This window comes from Mus musculus, chromosome 9 (genome assembly GCF_000001635.26).
Source record: "Mus musculus strain C57BL/6J chromosome 9, GRCm38.p6 C57BL/6J".
NCBI classification, from domain to species: Eukaryota; Metazoa; Chordata; class Mammalia; order Rodentia; family Muridae; genus Mus; species Mus musculus.
This window is the reverse complement of record NC_000075.6, coordinates 71755450-71774911: the sequence shown is the minus strand read 5'-3', so window position 1 is coordinate 71774911 and position 19462 is coordinate 71755450. Positions and strand designations below refer to the sequence as shown.

At 47.8% G+C, this 19462-nt stretch overlaps 1 protein-coding gene and 1 long non-coding RNA gene across 4 annotated transcripts in view; one reads left to right on the top strand and one right to left on the bottom strand.

Annotated features, from left to right (window-relative positions):
- Positions 1 to 19462, top strand: part of Cgnl1 (cingulin-like 1) — a 182794-nt gene that overhangs the window by 34389 nt on the left and 128943 nt on the right. Inside the window, exon 1 of one of the 3 annotated variants that reach the window (NM_026599.5) lies at positions 3310 to 3403. The exons of 1 other annotated variant lie outside the window; for it this stretch is intronic. The gene's annotated coding sequence lies outside the window, so the exon portion shown is untranslated. Of the gene's footprint in view, positions 1 to 3309; positions 3881 to 19462 lie in introns of those variants that run through there. One more of the 3 variants, NM_001304362.1, reaches the window with a different exon arrangement.
- Gm51713 lies at positions 7933 to 9059 on the bottom strand. The gene is made up of 3 exons (XR_003948351.1): positions 8925 to 9059; positions 8400 to 8570; positions 7933 to 8006 (listed from the first exon to the last, which is right to left on the bottom strand). It is a non-coding gene; the product is annotated as a predicted gene, 51713 (long non-coding RNA).

The window sequence follows — 19462 nt, the reverse complement described above, 5'->3', positions numbered from 1 at the left end:
GGCAAAAACTTTACTGCATATGTACACATTGGTTGTTTGCCCAAACTTATGCGTGGTGGCCAGCGGTAGCCAGCGCCACCCTGCAATGGCACATGTGGCTTCCCACAAAAAAAAAAAAAAAAAAAAAAAAATCTGGCAGCAAATTCTAGGGGTTCCCCTAGCATGTTTCTCTGAACATCCAATGGGACACAGAGGCAGGTCTCCACTATATAGAGCCTCAAACTCTTGAGCATACCTTAAAGCTGGCTTTTCCTTCTTCCCTACCGCACTTTTCCTGGTGTTACTTACTAAGTATACCAGGACTTTCCAAGTCCTATCTCAAAGTTCCATTTCCAGGGCAACTCAGATAAAGGCAGCCTCTTGCTCAAGGCTCCAGATACAGACTTCTGCTCTGGGGCGCTCTTGAGAGACCCTTCTATCTCCCTAGTGCTCCTTCAGCACTTCAGTGGGATAAAGCACTTCCCACAATGCTCTCTGCTAGCCTCATTCACTAAGTCTCCCAAGTGAAGGCCCCGGATGAGCATCACCCTGCAGTCTCCTTTCTCTGCCCCTTCCACTGGGCAACATTGCTCCTGCCTCCCGTGTTGCCTGAACATTTTGGCACTACACAATTCACAAAATTTGGAGGAGGAAAGAGATGATTTTTTTTCCTACCTTTCTTCCTGATTTTTTTTTTTTTTCTTTAGGCAAATTGCTGTCACTGACAAAACAACCCCCTTATCCTCTACCAGAAAAAAAAAAAATCCTCTCAGATTCTATCTCAGGGTCAAGCCTGTGAGTCTCCCACCGAGGAAAAGATACCGGAAAGGCGCGGCTCAGAATCTCAGAGGCTTTGACAGCACAGGCTTGCTCTCCCTTCAGGCTGGTGGGGCTTGAATATCTGTAGTGACAGCAGAGACAGGGACAGCGGCCTAGCCCAGGCAGATTCTGCTCCTCGCCTCGCTTCCCCATCTACTCCCCATATTTTTATATATTTTAATCATTAGACTACCTGTTGGGAAAGAAGGGGTCAGGCATGCTGGGTAAATGGTGTTTCTATGGTCAGCAAATGTTTGCTGAGCATGTACTTTCTGCAAACGCTCTCAAGGGTCTGAGTGGGAATAGACGGGTGGCAGGTGGTTCAGTTTCCTCCTCGAGGGAGGAGTCCCTACCCTCCCCGCCACAGACACCGCCCCCACACCCTTCCACTTCTCCCTCGGGTGAGCTGTCTATTTCCTGCCCCTGAGTGAGGGCTCGACACACTCATTTCCCAGTACCTGGTTTTGCTCATACGTTGTTTCTCTACCACCAGCCCAGCTACCAGCCCGCTGTTCACAGTTATCCCACAGTTCTATAAAACCTCAGTGGCAGCCGGGCAGTGGTGGCACATGCCTTTAATCCCAGCACTTGGGAGGCAGAGGCAGGAAGATCACTCTGAGTTCAAGGCCAGCCTGGTCTACAGAGAGAATTCTTGACAGCCAGGGCACAGAGACACAGGACACAGAGAAACCCTGTCTTGAAAAACCAAATAAAAACCCCAAATAGTTAAGTAAATAAATAAGTAAACAAACAAACAAATAAGTATATCACTTGATGAATAGAGGTTCAGATCCCAAGCTCCCACATCAGATGCTCAACCTCCTGTAGCTCCAGCAGGTCCCACATCTTCTCTGGTCTCTGTGAACACTGCACATGCATGGTGCACACATATACACCCAGGCACACATGTAGACATGAAATAAATACATCTTTAAAAAACATACCTCTTTCCCTGTGGTCCTATTTCTGTTTCTGGAAACACATCTGGTTACCAGTTTTAGACGCTCTCTGGGACCGTCCCTCCCCACACGGATTCCTCTTGTAAGCCTCCTCCTGGTTTGTACGGTTCTGCCAATCCCGGTGTTCAGAGCCATTTAGGTGCAGGTTCCACTGCAGGCATTTTGAGGTGTCTAAGGCATGGTTAACATGTGTCTGCGCCTGTGTTATATGACACCCTTTCTATCGTCCAGCACAGCCTCCCTTACAGTTTGCCTAATTCCAGATATACCCAAAACCCAGATGTCTTTGCACTGGCAAGCAGTCCCGTTGAGAACACTGTTCATGCAGTTTTATCATCTACAAAGCCCAGACTTGAGAACTAAGCAATCAAGTTTCACAAAAACGTGCAATGTTTTAAGTAGGCTTACTACTTTCTTTTTGTTGGGAGGAGGGACAAAGGTTGCATTCATAACTATACTCGGCTGACTAGGCGTGGAGCATGCCTGGTAGACCCACTGTTTCCAAAGGGGTCCAGGGAGAATAGCTTCCTCCTTTGTCTTCTTTTTAAAGATCACTTGAAAATATTTTTTTTTCAAGTTTTGCCTGCATGTATACCTGTGCGCCACATATATGCAGTACCCGAGGAGGCCAGAAGATGGCACTAGATCCTCCTGGCACTGAAGTTAACAAAGGTTTTGGGAGCTGTCTTGATGGTGCTGGGAATTGAACCAGATCTTATAGAACAGAAACAGATCTTAACTTCTGAGCCATTTCTCCAGCTCTGTAAATAAATACAAGCACGTTTCATCACTGTGCAACTTTTCTTCTATTGCTGTTGCAGTTTTCCTACAAAATAATCACTATTACTTTTTGAAATCTTTTCACGTTACTGTTTTGAGTGACTGAATTTTTGAGTGTTGATTTTATTCAACATGTTTGTCAGTAAACATTTACTTATTAAAATACTGTAAGACACATGCCATTTCTGCAGTCCTTTCTTCAGGAATAACAAGCCGTTGAGTGAGTGCCTCGCTCACTTTACAATGGAGGAAACTGAACTTGGAAATGACACCCTGGCCTTCCCAGTTGGCAATGTAATGCCACCTTCCCTGGAAAACTAACTAAACTAGGGCCTGAGAGTTTGTCTCTAATGTCTGTGCTGCTACCAGGAGCCAGGTGACCTCAGAGCTAGGCCCAGCTTTAGCTTATAGACGTCACTTTGTCACTTCGTGCCTTTTGTGATTTGCTTCTAGGTGACAGAACAAGGCTGAGTGGAAGAATGGGGGGAAACTGAGATCTGGGGTGGGATTGCGGAATAGGGAAAGTTTCCTGGAGGAGGGGTTGTAAGGGGGTGCTGAGAGAGAGAAGAGAGTGGCTGCGGGTGGGAACGGGGTGCTGGTATGGGCGCAGGGAGGTCTCAGGGCGCAGATGGGGCAGGGTTTCAGGGATCGCCCGGGACTGTCCGCGAGGGGCCGCAGTCCTCGGTCCGCCGGGTCCTGGGTCGCTGGGAGGGTCCGGACGCAGACCCGCCTGCTCCTCCTCCCGGGAGGGCGGGCGACTGCAGGGCGGGGCGGGGCTGGCGCGGCCTCCTGGCGACGCGGCGGCCGCTGCTCTCCGGCCCGGCTCTGCGGGCAGCTGCCGGAGCGGGACCCTGGAGGCAGAGGCGGTAAGTGAGCTCCGAGCGGGAGCCCGGAGGGTGTGCGCGGGACCCCGGAGCCCAGACGGTGCCCGGGAACTCGACAGGCTCGAGCTCCTGCAGCTTTGCGCAGTGCTCAGCCTCAGCGTCGGTCGTGGGATCCGGGCGCCGCGGCTGCAGTCCCGGGGCTGGAGGTGCGCTCCTGCCTCCTACGCTGAGCCCAGTACTGCAGACGAGTCGGACAGTTGGTGGCGAGCCTGTACAGGGCTCTAGTGACAGCTGCGGGCGAGCCCCACGGAGCACCGCACTCCCAACCCTTCCCTGCAGTGTTTGATCTCAGTGCTCTTTAAGCCATTCCTTAGAACAGGCTGGTGGCCGCTCCGCTGTCCTGGCCCCGCGTGCCACTGCACTGTCCAGGCAGGTCACCCCGAAAGCCCTTAAACCACGAGAGCACTTTTTTCGCTTTCTGAGGGACTTTTCCAAGTTGCATCACCGTTTGGCTTCAAGGTAGGTGCCTGGCTGTGGTGTTGGACTTACAGAGACTTTTTTTTTTTTTTTTAAGAACTTTGTATATTTACTGTGTGCGTGCCCTTTTACCCCAAGAACCCTTCCAACGCCGAGTACCCTGCTCAAAATACTGTAGGAGTTCTTTTAAAGAGGACTTGGCTTGCAGAGTGGGCTACACACCTGGTGAGATTTAAATCAAAACCAATGAAAAGATTCTCACCTTCCTCGCGCCCCCCACCCCCACCCTGGGTACATCTCTACTCCAGGGGTCTGGGGGTAGTCGGCGGTGGGAACTTTTAAAAAGCGACCCCGGGTGGTTCTGGGTGCAGCCAAGTTTGGAAGAGCAGAGCGCTCAGGCTCCTGACCCACCTCTCCACCAGGGGAGCCTGTGGACGCAGCCTGCTAACCTTAGACCGCAGGTGGTGCCATTTAAAAAATAAAAGTTCTCTTTGTTCCTAATTCTATTTACAGTAAATATTTCCGGGGGCACTTTCTATTTAGGAGGTTGGAGTGTGGGCATTAAATTCTGAAGTCATTGCCAGAGTCAAGGTTATATAGTCCTGTCAGGGAAAACCAAGTGATTCGGAAAAGTGTCTCAGATGAAGAGAACACTTAGGATTTGGTGAGCTTTTGTAGACCTCCTCCTTACACAGGCACGTGTGTACAGACACAAAAGCACTTGTGTTACATAAACGTGGGGATTTTCCTGGGAGTGGAGAGACCCTGAAGGGTTTCATTTGTGAGTTAGTTATTTTTGATGTGTGCTCGCGTCCTCAGGAGCAGCCATGTGTATGTTCCTTGATAGAATAAATAACACCTGAGTTAGGGGGTTAGCGTTTCCAGTACCAAGGCAGAGCTCAGCTCAATCGCCTGTCAGGTGACCTAAGATTGATAGGACAATGGGAAGGCTGAACATCTGTTTGAATCCGGTGGTTTTCTGTCACATATGTTTTATGGGACGTTTTGTCACACGTGTTTTAGGACAAGACGGTTGTCCCTGGGTTAACAGTCATCTCTAAGTTAACGCTCTCTGGTATTCCAAGTATGCTCTCACAAGTCTCCTGGTGGTTGCTGCAACGTGGCCACTAATCAGACTTCCCTTTTCCTTAGGCGATGGTCCTGTATATTGTCTTTTTGTAGTATCAGGATGATGTCCCTTTATGGGTGCCCTGGGGAGGGTGTTTGTCTCTGATCTCTGACATGAGCTAGACTGACGTTGATTTTTGAAAATGAAAAATGATAAAGTGTTGTCCCGTTGGCCTGTCCTGTTTCCTCTCCTCCTACTACGGTGCCCTCTCCTGTCACTGGTCAGCTGCTAGAATGTGACCACTGAGGAGTCACCAACATAGCAATGGCCTGCCTGTGGAGAGTGTGGTGTCACAGGGTGGCCCCTGAACCCAGAACCTCCAACTTCCGCAGAGTGTGTATGTATATGTATATATGTGTGTGCAAATGCATACGTGCATGCCAGACCATCAACATGACTGGTGTACACTTGTGAACCTCCTTCTCACCTGGGGAACAGGGCCCACCTTGAAAGTGTCAGATGCCTGAGAGATGGGAGAGTGGTCTGGCCCTGTCCCACACAGAGCGCAGATTTATTACAATACTTCCCACCCTGGGAGAGCACTTGTGATGTTCTGACCTGACCAGAAGAAATGGGTGAGTGGGGTGCCCTTCATCCAGGGGAAGGGGTACAGCCTCCAGGAAGGTGGTCTGTGCTGAGAGCTGTGATTGTGTTAGAACCATCCACTTAGTATAATGGTTTCTATTTTGTAAGTGTGTGTGTGTGTGTGTGTGTGTGTGTGTGTGTGTGAAGTTACTTTCTCATGTTGATGGAATGAGGAATGACAGAATTTAAAGTGTTTCTTAGTTCTTTTCCTCTGAAACTCATTTATCTAAAAGATGCAGTTAACCTTTTTAAAAGCTCAACTGACTCCTCCCTTCCTTCTTCCCTTCTCCGTCCCGCCCTCCCTCCTTCCCGCCCTCTTCCTCCTTCCCTTCCTTCTGTCCTTTCTTTGGTCCTAATGCTAAAGGGCAGAGACATAGACAGAGGCTGGCACCCAAGGAGAAACATTAAGCTCAAGGGAATTGAAAACTGAGTATTTTTCCCTGGGTAACACCCAAGCACACGTTTCCTTCAGTCCTTTGGCACTGTCATTATGATGAAACAAGGGTATGAGACCCTAGAAGGGGAGGTGGGGGGGGAGGAGGGGTACGGGTGGGGGTGGCACCAGGGTTGAGTGGTCTTCGTGAAGTGGGAAGCTTGCTGGAGTGTTCAATCAAATGTCCCCACTGGGGCTTGTAAGATGGCTCAGCCGGTAAGGATGCTTGCTGGTGACCTGAGTTTGATCCCTGGAACCTACATGGTTGGAGGAGAGGCTTGACTCCCTGCAAGTTGTCTTCTGACCTCCACATGCTCACCCCACACATTTAAAACAAAACAAAACAGCAACCTCCTCTACTTTGCTTTTTCTCATGTTCGCCTTCCTCTGCTCCCCAAGCCAAGGCCCATCCCCACTTTTGTGAGATGTGGGCTGGGGGTGGTAGGAGCTGGGTCTTTCTATACCACCCAGGCTCACTGCTAGCTGAGATCCTCCTGCCTCAGCAAGTGCTGGGATTTACTGCCCAGCCACATGAGAGGTTGTGTTAATGTTTCTTTGGTTACTCATTGAGCAACTATGTAAGAAGCCTATCCCTGCTGGCAAGGCTCTGTCCCACCTGCCAAGGTCTTGGACAGGATACAGTCCTTGCCTTAAGGAGCCTGAGTCTGGGAAGTGGATCTGCAGACTGTGTGTTATGGTGTGCTGTGCACAGTGACCAGCTGGCAGTACGGGGCACAGGCTAGCCTCACCTGGGTGGATTCCCCTGCAGTTTGTGGATATGGAAGGCATAAAAAGCCTTTCTGAGAATAAGTTCCAGCTTATTTCACTGGGACTCTGCTCCAGACTTGAAATGTGGTGTGTGTGTGTGTGTGTGTGTGTGTGTGTGTGTGTGTGTGTTTCCCTGACTGGAGAAGAGAGAGGGGCTAGCACATATCATTCAGTATGGAAGAAAGAGGATGCTGGGCCCTGGGGTGGGGGTGGGGGAGAATGTGTTTGCCCAGAGGGTCTCTAGGGGGCTGGAACACTTGTGTGACCAGGGTAGCCTACCTGGCATTTGGTGACTGGCAATGGAAACCTAGTGTCTGTATCCGTCACAGAGCTGGGTAGAGTGCAGAACTCCAGATTCTCAGAGTGTAGTCTGACTCTGCGCTCAGGCATTACCCTGCCGGGGCTGCTTTTTAAAACAGGGCTCCTGCGCAGACTTCGAAGTCAGCTTCGATCACTCCAGGCTTCCAAGTAGTGTTTCGTAGGGCTGATGACCTCCCAGCCACTCAGGAGACTGAGTTAAGAGTGTAGGTTCAAGGCCTGCCTAGGCTGAGATAAAGGCCAGCTTGGGGCAACTTGAACCCTGTCTCCAAACTACAACTGAAAATACTGCTTGTTTGGTTTTGTTTGTTTGTCTTGGTTTGGTTTTTGTTGTTGTTTTGTTTTTTCCTTTTCTGAGACAGAGCCTTATGGATCCCAAGCTATTCTCATGCTCGCTAGGTTGCTCTGATGACCTTGAACTTCCAACCTGAACTCCCCAAATCCCAAGATTATAGGCAGACACTGTACCCATTTGTGCAGTGCTGATAATCAAGCCCAAGGCTTCGAGTATGTCAGGCAAGCCCTACCTACTGAGCCACATCCCCAGCACAGTAGTTCCTAGCTGTTTATTGATTGCATCCTAGGGACAGGTTACACACTCAGCACTTTTTCTCCCCTGTTCCAATCTGGACATCCACAGAGACTCCAGGTCTTAGAGCCCCTCCCAGCTCGTGCTGTGGCTAAGCTGTGGGTCCCAAATGCTAATCAGCTATTTGTATGGCTGCTCCCTTCTGTGGAGCTGATTAAGACCCTGTGTTTTCAGGCACTGGAGAGAGATGCCTTTTGTGGTTAAGAGCACTTCCTGTTGTTCACCAGGAGCTGGGTCAGATTCCCAGCACCCACATATCAGCTCACAACCGTCTGTAACTCCAGTTCCAGGACATCTGACATGGTCTTCTGGCCTCCATGGCACTGCACAAATGAGGTGCCCATACCTTCATGTAGACAAAATATAAAAATAAATGTGTCTTTTAAAAAAGGCATTCTGGTTATATCTCACCTCCCCCTGCCCCCTGTCCCCCGCCCCCCACAATGGCACGGTCCCCTTGAGTTTGGATGGATTTATTGTTTTCCCTCCCGGAAAACGTAAACATTTCAAGGACCATTGTGTCCTTCTGGTCCAAGGGACTTTTCACAGACTCCTCCTCCTTCCTTCTTTTCTTCTTTTTCTTAAGAGGAGAAGGTAGATTTGGCTGCTGGGGAAAGCTCCGAATGGGAACCCACTTCTGGGTTAGAGAGAGACACATTTCCTGCATTTCTTTAAGCTTTGCAAACCCCTGAGATTTGGAAGTAATTGGTTATTGGGTAAGAGTGGAAAAAACCCAAACCTCAGTGCTGTGCTTTCCGAGGTGCAGTGAAGGTCTGCAGTCCAAGTCTTGTTCATGTGATGCGTGCAACCGGAACAGAGCTGGGCTGCGCTGCACGGTAATTACCTTGAGCCCTTAAATTTGCAGGTAGTCAAGGCTCCGAGCCTGACAGTACTGCCATTACTGATGAGCCTAGAACAGGTTCGAAAATGAGGAGCTGTCACTACCATGGCCACGCACACAGGACTCCCACCCAGCAATACAGGATTCAGGGAGCATTATCAGGGATTTGGTGAAGAGTCCACGGGGAGTTAAGAGTTCACGGTTACAACATGGAGCGTATTCCATACATTTGGAATAGGCTGGCCACCTCTTTGTTTATAGGGTGAATTTATTTCCTGCTGTACAATCACAGGGATTTTTTTTTTTTTTTGCTTGCCTTAGGTAAAATGTTTGATGGTTCAGAATATTATTTTGTAGATTTTGAATCTGCAAGACCAATATTGTTATTACTGTTGAGACAGGCTCTCATGTAGTCCAGGTTACCTTAGAATCTCTTCGGAGCAGAGTGTGACCTTGAACTTTTCTGATCCTCTTGACCCCACTTGCCAGGTGCTGGGTTACAGATGGCTAGGCACCACCATGCCTGGTTTATCCTGTGCTGGGAGATGGAACCCTGGCATGTTAGGGATGCCTAGCCAGCTGAGCTCAATCCCCAGCCCTGTTGGCAGGTTTTGGAAGAAGGTGGAGGAACCTTGCTTTAAAGGTTTGATTCTCTGCTATGCTTGCCTGTGAGGTCTTTATTCGCCTTCAGAACCACGCAGCTGCAGCTGGAAAGTGGAGAGCATCTCTCCCTATCCCAGCCAAGTCTCAGAAGCCTGTGGGAACTGCCTTAGAGCAGCTATCACTGTTGAGAGAGAGAGAGAGAGAGAGAGAGAGAGAGAGTTAGTTAGTTAGAGGAACTGGGCTGGAGAGATGGCTCAGTGGTTAAGAACATGAAAAACCCTTGCAGAGGACCCAAGTTCAGCTCACAGCCATCCATAACTGCAGTTCCAGGTGATCCAATGCCCTCTTCTAACATCCAAGGGTAACAGGAGCACACGTGTTACACAGACATACATGAGGTTAAGTACTCATACATGTAAAATAAAGTAAATGCATTAGGGTGGGGGGATAGTTTGCTTGGGTAGCATTGACCAAACTTAAGAGCTCCCTTGTTTTGGGGTTAGGACTTGGGTATTTTTGTCTAAGGTGGGTCCAGACCAGTTTAGTCCTAAGTGTTGCCGCTCTCCTGGGCCTCTTGTAAGCTTTGGGAAGTGAGGAGGTGAGAGTGGGGCTGGGCCTTTAGCTTTTGGCATATTACTGAGGATGGCCTTCTCCAGGCAGGGGCCTCTCTCCCTGAAGGCTCAGGTGTAGTGTAGCAGGGAAGGACACACCGGGAGGGAGGGAGGGAGGGCTAAGAGAGGAATAAGAAGGGGATAAGAGAGAGAGAATGAAAGAAAGACAATGAGAATGGCCCAGGTTTCCCTCCTCCTTGGAGGGCTATCCAAGACTAGTTCCTCCCATAACTGCATGAGATGCTCCTGACTGGCTTGCCCCCGCCCTGCCTTCCCCATAGCACTTCTGGGGGATAAGCTCTATCTTAGGCCTGTTTTATAAGTGAGAGAAAGAAGGCCATGGGAAACGAGACAATTTGTCACATTCGGCAGCATCTTAGAGGTGGGACCCAGGGCTTAAGGCCAGGTGTCTGAGTTGCCGTCTCTCACTCCTATTGACTGCCCTTAGACACGCCCTTAGATACGCCCTTAGACACTAGCGCGCGCGCGCTTGCACACAGTTCTGCTTTCTGTTTTGGCTGGTTTTTCTTTCAGCTCACTCCTTTATTTCTTCAGCAGATAAATGCTTGTATATGCCTTTATCTTTTTAATATCTGTTGGGTTTTTTTTTAGTTTATTTTCACTTATGTGTATGTATTTGCTTGTCAGTATTTGCTCCTGTGGAGGCTGGAAGAGAGTCCTGCATCCCTTGGACCAAGAGTTACAGTTGGTTAAAAGCCATCTGACGTGGATGGATGCTGGGAAACAAACCCTGGTCCTCTGCAAGAGCAGCAAGCACTCTTAACCCTGAGCCATCATCTCTACATACCTTTATCTTAGCAGTTAGAATACTGCTCAGGCCCTTTGTGTACCTGTCTAAACTCCCACAATCCTGTAAACAAGTGTATAAGGGAGTGGGGACACAGGCAGGGATGTAGCTTAGAAGCACTAGGGTTTGCCCAGTATGTCTGAAGCCTTGGGTTCCATGCCCAGCACTGTATAAACCAGGTGGCTTTGTTGTATTTACACGAAATCCTAGCACTGGAGAGGGAGAGGCAGAAGGGTCAGAAATTGAATCTTAAGCATGTAATGGGCCCAGGACCAGCCTGTCTTTAAAATGAAGAAAGTCTGTACAGATTTTTTAAAGTACTCTTAACGCAGAGTGGTTAAATCTTAGGATGTGGGCCCCCATTTTGCTATGGAGTGAGAGCTTGCTGTTTTGCTGTTTTCCAGTTCTAGTGTTGAAAGCCCTCTTTATCAGGCACTAGGAGTGTGGTTCTAGCAGATTCCTCTTCATCTGGAATTTGTCTCCTCATCTATAATGGGGGGGTGGGCTGGGAGCCTATTTCTCATTGCTAAGTAGAAGTAGATAGTCGCTGTGGGTGGTGCAGAGTTATTGATACCCATGAGGTAGAGGTCAGGATGCTGCCACACATCCTTTGGTACTGAGGACAGTCCAGAGCTGCAGAAGGCTGTAATCAAAGGGGAATTCTAGTGATAAAGATACCTGCTTTCTAGACCAGAGTACAAAGAGTAGAATTTCAATTTTTATCCGTGCTTCTGGTTGGCCTGCAGGTGGCCCAGAGTGGGGATCACCACTTTTCTCTCCACTAAGCCCTCTTTAACTTCATTTGTAATTGCTTGTACTATTTGCATATAAATAACCATGCTTCCTGCAGTGAAACCCCTTAACCTTGCAGGTAGTTAACCTCAGCCCTGGAGGAGTCACCAGGTGGAGTGGCCTGGGGCTGGCACAGACATTAAAAGCTTTTTTTATTTGTTTGTTTAGGGGTGGGGTTGAAGCCCCATCCTGTCTCATTTTCTTGGATAGTTTTAACCCTCAACTTGACCCAGCTCAGAATCATCTGAGAAGTGAGCCTTAATGCAGAAAAACCAGCCCATTGTGGGGCCACACCATTCTCTAGGCAGGGGGTTTTAACTGTTTTGTGAAAGCTAGCTGAAAGCAAGGGGGTGGGGACCCACACATCTGTGATCCACACATCTGCTCTCTCTCCAGTCTTGACTGTGGATATGATGTTTTAAGTTCCTGCCTTGACTCCCCACAATAATGGACTATAACCCTGCACTTCAAGCTGAATCGTCTGCATGTCTCCTGAATTGCTCTTTGTCAAGACATTTGTATCACAGTGACAGAAGGGAAAGGACACTGCTCATGTTGCTTTCAACCTTCCTAAATATCGTTGTGACCCCAACTATAAACTTTTTTTTTGCTTTGGTTTTTTTTTTTTTGTTTGTTTGTTTGGTTTTTTTGGTTTTTTTGTTTTGGTTTTTTTTTTGAGACAGGGTTTCTCTGTATAGCTCTGGCAGTCCTGGAACTCACTTTGTAGACCAGGCTGGCCTTGAACTCAGATATCCGCCTGCCTCTGCCTCCCGAGTGCTGGGATTAAAGGCATGTGCCACCACGCCCGGCTATAAACTTATTTTTATTGCTACTTCACAACTGTAACTTTGCTACTGTTATGAATCATAATATAAATATATCATGTGCAGGATATCAGATATGCAGGATATCTGACATGTTACCCCTGTGAAAGGGTCATTTGACCCTCAAAGGGGCTGAGACCCACAGGTTGAGAAACACTGCTCTAAGGCGTATATTAAGCAACTGCCTCAGAATGAAGGTGCTAGTGATATTCAAGAATGTGCTTTAGATTGTTATTATCATCATGGTGCGTGGGATCAAACTCGGAGCCTTGTGCATGCTACACAAACACTCTACTACAAGCTGGACACCCAGCCAACAGGCACCCCCTTCTGTGGGTGTTTTCAGTAACTGGATTTCAAGCATAAGCACATACAAGGGCAACGCAGGCAATAAGGGCAACAGTTACAGAGCATCTGGGTCTCACACTGGGTGGTGAATCTGCTGGGCGAACAGTTCTTGGGTTGACATGCGCAGACGGTACATCTGGAGGCAACACAGTCCCGGGCGTGGGAGTGGAGAGAGAGGGGTAAGTCGCTTGGCTACTATATCAGTTTGAGCGGTGGCTGTCACCATGTTTGTTGTATGACCTCTTGTGCCTCAGTTAACTCATTTGTGAAAATGATAACTTCTGCCTGAAGCTTGGAAGGAGGGTTAAGTCGCTGTGGGGAAGTCCAGAGTGAACTTGGAAGCTTGGCTCAGTATCTTAGTTGTTAGTAGAGCTATCTCCATTTTATTTCAGTCTGTGGTATGTATATTGGTACTCAAGAGGGATTACTTCTGGTTTTGAAGCCTCTCATCATATCTTTAAAAAAAAATTATTTTATATGCACGAGTGTTTGTCAGAATGCGTGCCTGTGTACCACATGTGTGTAGTACCTGTAGTGGCCAGAAGGGGGAGAATGATTTCCCGGAACTGGAGTTACAGATAATTGTGACAGGCTCTGTGGGTTCTGGGAACTGACCCTGGGAGCAGCCAGTTCTTGGAACCACTGAGCCGTCTCTCCTGTCCCTGGGAGGTGTTTTATTAGAATTTTTTTTTTTTTTTTTTTTGTGGTTTGTTTGTTTGGTAAAATACACAGTGTGAAATTACATTTCAGTAGGATAGAGGAGTACATTTATCTCGTTGGGTAAACCATCTTTACCATTTGATTCTAAAACTATCTATGTCCCCAAACAGAAACCCTATATCTCTACATTTTCCCTGCCATTGGGCCAGCACCGGAGGGTCTTCTTTCTGCCTCTATAGAGGCTTATTTTGCACATTTCACAAACATCTTTCCCGCTGTATGTGGCTCTCCACGTCTGGGGCTTCAAAGCCCTTTTCTACCTGACCATCAGTTACCAGCTTTCTACCGCATCAATATCTTTTTTTTGGTGGTGGTGGTGGGGGGTAGGGGGCGTTGGGGGTGGACAAGGTTTTGCTATGTAGCCCTGGCTGGTTCAATATGTGGCTGAAACCTGCCTTTGCATCCAAGTGCTGGGGCTAAGGTGTCTTTTGTGAGTCCTTAGCCTGGCCCATCAGGCATACTGTCATCCTGAGTCGTGCCCCCTGCAAGTTTTAAAGTGATCTCTCATCATCGATCCAGATCCTTTTTGGCTTCAGCCCTAATTTCCCTGCTTTTTCCATCCCTTGCTCCCACTGACCCTTGACAAGCTCTCTTGCTAGGCTCCTGGGCGGGCTCAGGAATAGATTTTCTTGGGCATTTTATTTCTGCGGGAGCTCACACTGCAGGAACACACATGGGGACCCCTTCACCCCCCTCCCCCCGTTGTGCTTAATTTCCCATGACAGCATGGCAGGTTTTCAAAACAAGTGTCTGGAAGACGCCCACCAGGCCCCCTTTATCCCTTGCTTTAAAAGCTTTTCACCAGGAGACGTGGCCCTCAATTAAGCTATTTAATAAAATCCTCCCTTCATTTTAACGCGTTCTTGGGACATGTTTACATTGCAGGCCACCGAGGGCTTCTAAATGAGGAGCTGTAGCGTGAATGTTCCTTAGCCTGTGCCTTTGATAATATCCTTTGCTTTAGACTTCAGGCAGAGGCTCTGCCAGATCTGTCATTGACCCAGACCTGAGGCTGGGAGGTAGGGATCTGGGGAGGTGTGTGTGTATGTGTGTATGCGGGGGTGTGTGTGCGCGAGTGTCCGTCCTGTGAGAGGGGAGGGGGCGATAGAAGGCATTCTTGGCTCTGCATTCTCCCCCCCCCCCAACCCCCTATCAGGAGGCTTTGCTAGGAGAGTATGTTAGAGAAGCCTGAAGCAGCATAGAGATGTAAAACTAGCTGTCTAGAGAGACAGTATGGAGCTGGACTCTTCCATCTAGCAAGAGTAGCCACCTTTTCTCTCAGCAAAGGATATTATCAAAGGCACAGGCTAAGGAACATTCACGCCACAGCTCCTCATTTAGAAGCCCTCGGTGGCCTTTTCTCTCAGCCACTCCCTGGCATGTTCCCAGGGTGAAGACTTCAACAGAAAAAAGTTTTTAAAAAACACTCAGGAGAGCAGGTCAGCTCTGGGCTTCAGGGCTTAGGGGCCCCACCTGCCCGCCTGGAAGTTGCCCGGGGCTGAGAGCTAGAGAGGCTCTGGTTTTTGTTTTGGCTCAGGAGAGGTGAGCAAGGTGCCGAAGGCCACTGACTGCTTCGCTTTCAGCAAACACTTGAGGATTTACTGTGGAGGAGGTGCCAGGGAGGAGCCAGGTCCTCGAATACAGAGTGATTTTGCTAATGTTGTTCTGGAGACCTTTCCAGTACTGGGCCAGAACAGGAGGGACAGAGAACCCCAGTGAGCCACTGGGTCAGGCTGGGGCTCCAGCCAGTGAGAGCTGGCTCTACTCTGCCCAGGGCCATGTTCTGAGCTATGTGTGCAAGTTGCTTACAGGCATCCGGAGAGGGAGCCTGGAGGAGCTTCGTATTCCAGAGCTCATTTGGTTTCCCAGGGCCTTATGAAAAGGTTTCACGGCCGAGATGTTCACTGTGTGGGTCTCCCAGCTTCCTGAGTAGAGAGGGACACTGGGAAGGAATGGGAGGGAACAGGCCGGTTTTGTCCTGTAGAGAACGTTGGGGAGAAAATGTCTTCTTTACTGATGAAACACAGTAGTACGCAGATGATGGAGTTAGACTATGGGCATTTTTTTTCTTTTAAAATGCTTTTTTTTAATTTAACACTTGAGTATTACTTGGGGGAATTTAGCTACAGTTTTAAGTAGTTCCATGGCATGTATCTGCTGTACCTGAGCAACCGGGTTGGGGATTAGTGGGGTGAGGAGAGGAGCTCAGGAGAGGCAAGGAAGACCCTGGCTAGGACTGTCTGAAACGTAGCTATTGGTGGACAGGAGCCCCCTTTAGCTGTGCCACAGTGATGTAAAGGGGAGGGGAAATGAGTAAGGTCTTTTTTCTTTTTTCTTTTTTTCTCTTCTTTTCTTTCTTTCCTTTTCTTTTCTTTTTATTTCTTAAACAAAACAAAACAAAACAAAACAAACCCTCCCCTAGTGCCTGGCACAGAGTGAGATACATTTGAAGAATGAATGGACGTTTAGGTCAAGACCCAAAGCAAATTTTATGAAGTGCACAGCCCCCAGCCGACCAGCTCAGCTCAGCAAGGAAGAAGGGCCTGCTGAAAATTTATCTTGCAAATAAAACGCAGCTGTCATTTCTGCATTTGCTGTGAGCTCTCAGACCAGTTCATTTCTGGGAGTCAGTCTGAGTGTGGAACTCTATTCATCTGTCACACGCTGACACCTGGGATGCCAAAGCGTGCAGAATAAAGCTGGAAAGGGTCTTACAAAAAAGGGTCTAGGAAAATCTCCTTGGCGGTGGCATCCAGTGTGACGTTTATATAGTATGTGGTTTCTAGGAGTCTGTGTGTCTTTTTCTCTTTTAAGATGTGGTCTCATTTATGTAGCCTTGGCTGGCCTTGAACTCATTCTGTAAGGCTGTCCTCTGATTCACAGAGATCTGCCTGCCTTTGCCCTCTGATACCCTGGACAGTATAGCAGAGAACGCTATGTTGATTGGATTACTTTGGTAATAAGAACAGAACCACTGGTAACAGTCAGTGAGATGGAATCTTCAGTGTCATTGGTCAGTGTCTGTAGAAAAGTGTGAGTGTGCCTGTTGGTGTGAAGAAAGAGTTGCACACAGCAGCCTTCTGAGCATGCATCCCTCCCACATGGGAACACAGAGGCATGTGAGCATTGGAAGGCTTTTTCTGGGAGGGTGGATCATGGGGTAGTAGACCATTGTGTTGTGCTGCAAACCACTCCCTTGCTCCAGAGCTGACTGTCTGAGTTGGAGCTGGTAAATCAGAATGGATAATTTGTAAGGGAAGTCCCATGAAGTTGCCTTTAGCTTCTGTGAGTCTGGGTTTTAGCATTAAGCCCTTCTGTAAGGGCCACCGGATACTCGCACGCACTGCCCAGACAATGATGGTGTCTGATGTCATTGAACTTTGCTATAGCCATTTCCTTTGGAACAAAATGAAAAGCTTTCAACATTTACAAAGGAAGGAAAATGTATAATCTTAGTGAGCCTTCTCTGCTGCAGGCTGAAAGGAAGCCACAGTCAAACCCAATTATTTCACTTCTCTCTCTCTCTTTCTCTCTTGCTCTCTCTCCATCTACATATATATGTATACATTCAAATATATATACTCAAATGAATATTAGATATATTTGAAATTTAAGTATTGTTTTCCATCTTTTTGGGGCCATTAAATTGAGATGCAGAGAATCTGAGCTCATCGACAGATTAAAAAGTTCTAAAGTTGACGTAATTTAAATTTAAATTTCCTCTGTGTGTGTGTGTGTGTGTGTGTGTGTGTGCGCGCGCGCGTACCTATGCATGTACATGTACATATAACATGATGCTAGTGCTCTTTTGACTTAATTTTAGTAAACACCTCCTGGCTTTCAGACATTCTATACTATATCTGCAAAGTTTGTGATTGGATTATATAATTTTAAATGACAGGGTCATTACCTCCATTACTTGACAGGTACTAATTTTTTCTTCTTCTTGTAATGACCTCATTGTTAGACCATCTTATTAAGGAAACCGAGGCACAGAGAGATGAAGGACTTTGCTAAGGTGATACAACTGCTAAGGGGTGGGGCTGGATTTGAACCACAGCACATGTACCGTGGTTAAAGCAAAGGCTGGTCAGAGTGAGTCACGATCTTGGTGCAAGGTCAGGCTGACCTCACGACATGAAGGACATGTTTATGGCGTTTCAAGTATCTGAGCTAATCCGAATCCTTTACTGCACGGCCAGCATCTAAAGTTATTTCACTCACAGGCATATGCTTTGAAAATTGAGTGTAAATCTGGGATTCATGAAAGGATAGCAAATTTGGCCAGTCAACAAGAAGCGCTTCTGACAGAGGGCTGGCTGTCTCCTCTTCCTTGGGGAAGAAAGATGAACTGGTTCAGGTCCCAGGCGATTCCTCCATTCCAAATGAATTATTCCACCAGAATAAAATATTCTTTCTCCTGCAAAAATCAGCTACTGCTTTTAGAGCCTCCAGTCTTTTTTTTTTTTTTTTCTCTTTCGTGGGTGATTAATCCTGATGGGGTGACGCTGGCCAGTTCCCTTTTGCTGTGACCTCAGAGGCAGCATCCGCAGTGTGACTAGTCCTTCTTGAGATGAAGTTGGGACCTTATGCTTCTGCTTCCCTGGGCCACCCACTTGGCTTCTGGCCTGGGTGACCGGGATAAGAACAGGAACTAGAGAGATGAGGTTGCAACAAAATTAAAGGTTCAGAGCTTAGAGCTTGACACCAGCTAATCCATCAGTGTTTGCTGCAGCTGCTCAGTTAAGTCCTGAGCTCTACCCAGTACAGGGCACTGCTTCAAGTCCTACTCCATAAGCACCGCTGAACTTACTTCTCATCTTGTTTCCAGGAAGCAGGTGATGCGCTCAAGGCTGTGTTCAACCGCACTTTAAGTTAGAGATGCTGAAGGGATTGATTCAAGGCCACGCAGCCCTTAAGCAGTGACAGTTACGGCTCGAACCCAGATTTTATATTTTAAGTAGCACATACAAGTTGTAAGCGTACAGAATCTTGTGCAGGTTTTCTCACGCTTTGTCCTGGTTTATCATCCTTCAGCAGTAGCCACTGTTTCTTACCATTTGTAAGTTGTCACTACTTGAACTTCATGAAACAAACAAACAAACAAACCGATCGAGTCACAGAGCATGTACCATTCTGTGTCTGACTTTATATTGAAGACTTTTACATTTATTTATTTACATTACAGGTATGTGGTAGCATGGGTGTAGAGGTCAGAGGGCCACTTGCAAGAGTTGGTTCTCTTTCAATCATGTGGGTCGTGAACTCAGGTTATCAGGCTTAGTGGCAAGCCCCTTTACCCATTGAGCCGTCTTGGCATCCCTTGTTTTCTTTTTGTTTAATATTATGTCTGTGAAATTAGTCTATGGAGATTGAACCCAGTGTGTACTAGGCAAACACTTGAACAAGGAACAATAGATGCACCCAGGCATGGTGGTGCAAGCGTTTAATCCCAGCAGAGGCAGAGGCAGTTGGATTTCTGAGTTCAAGGACAGCCTGGTTTACACAGGACAGCAAGGGCTACACAGAGAAACCCTGTCTCACAGACAGAGGGGGGGGAGGGGAGAGAGGATGCTTATTGCACAGAAATATTTTGAAAATATAAAGAAGAAATGTAAGATGAAAGTTAAACTGTCTTCAGTTACCTATGGTAATATTCCTCAGCACTTATTTATGCACATGCGTGGATTTTCCTTTGGTTTTTTGTTTTTTCCTTCCATTCTAAGTTAGTATTATTTTGTTTAGGAACAAAAGGAATATTTTCAATCCACATATAATTACATTGGAAAGCAGTGAATGGAAATTTCAGGAATAAAGACCTGGTGATGCCAGGGATTGTCCTTCTAGTACGTTTTCTGAGGCTCTTTGGAAGCAGAGGGAAAAGGGACAGGAGGTCTGACTGGCTGACTATGTGCCCCCGCCCCAGGGTGAGGGGTGGGTGCTCACACCCCCAGAGTAAACCAGACAGAGCCTGTCAAGGTGGCTCAGCTCAGCAGCCACTAAGCAGACAGCATGTTTGAAGACCAGTCTTGTTTGAGGCCTAATAACTTAGTGTGCTGGGAAACAGTCTCTTGATGGGGTGGGAATTGTTTGCTCAGACTGGACCTGCAGGCTGCTTGACCAGTTGTGGAGGCATGCACCCCTAACCCCTCTCCTCTAGCCCCCCAGCACCTGGGATGGAGAACAGAAGAACAAGCCTCCTGCTTCTGACAGTTGCCTCTGTTCCCTTCAGAGGTGTTAAACCTGAGCTTTTGT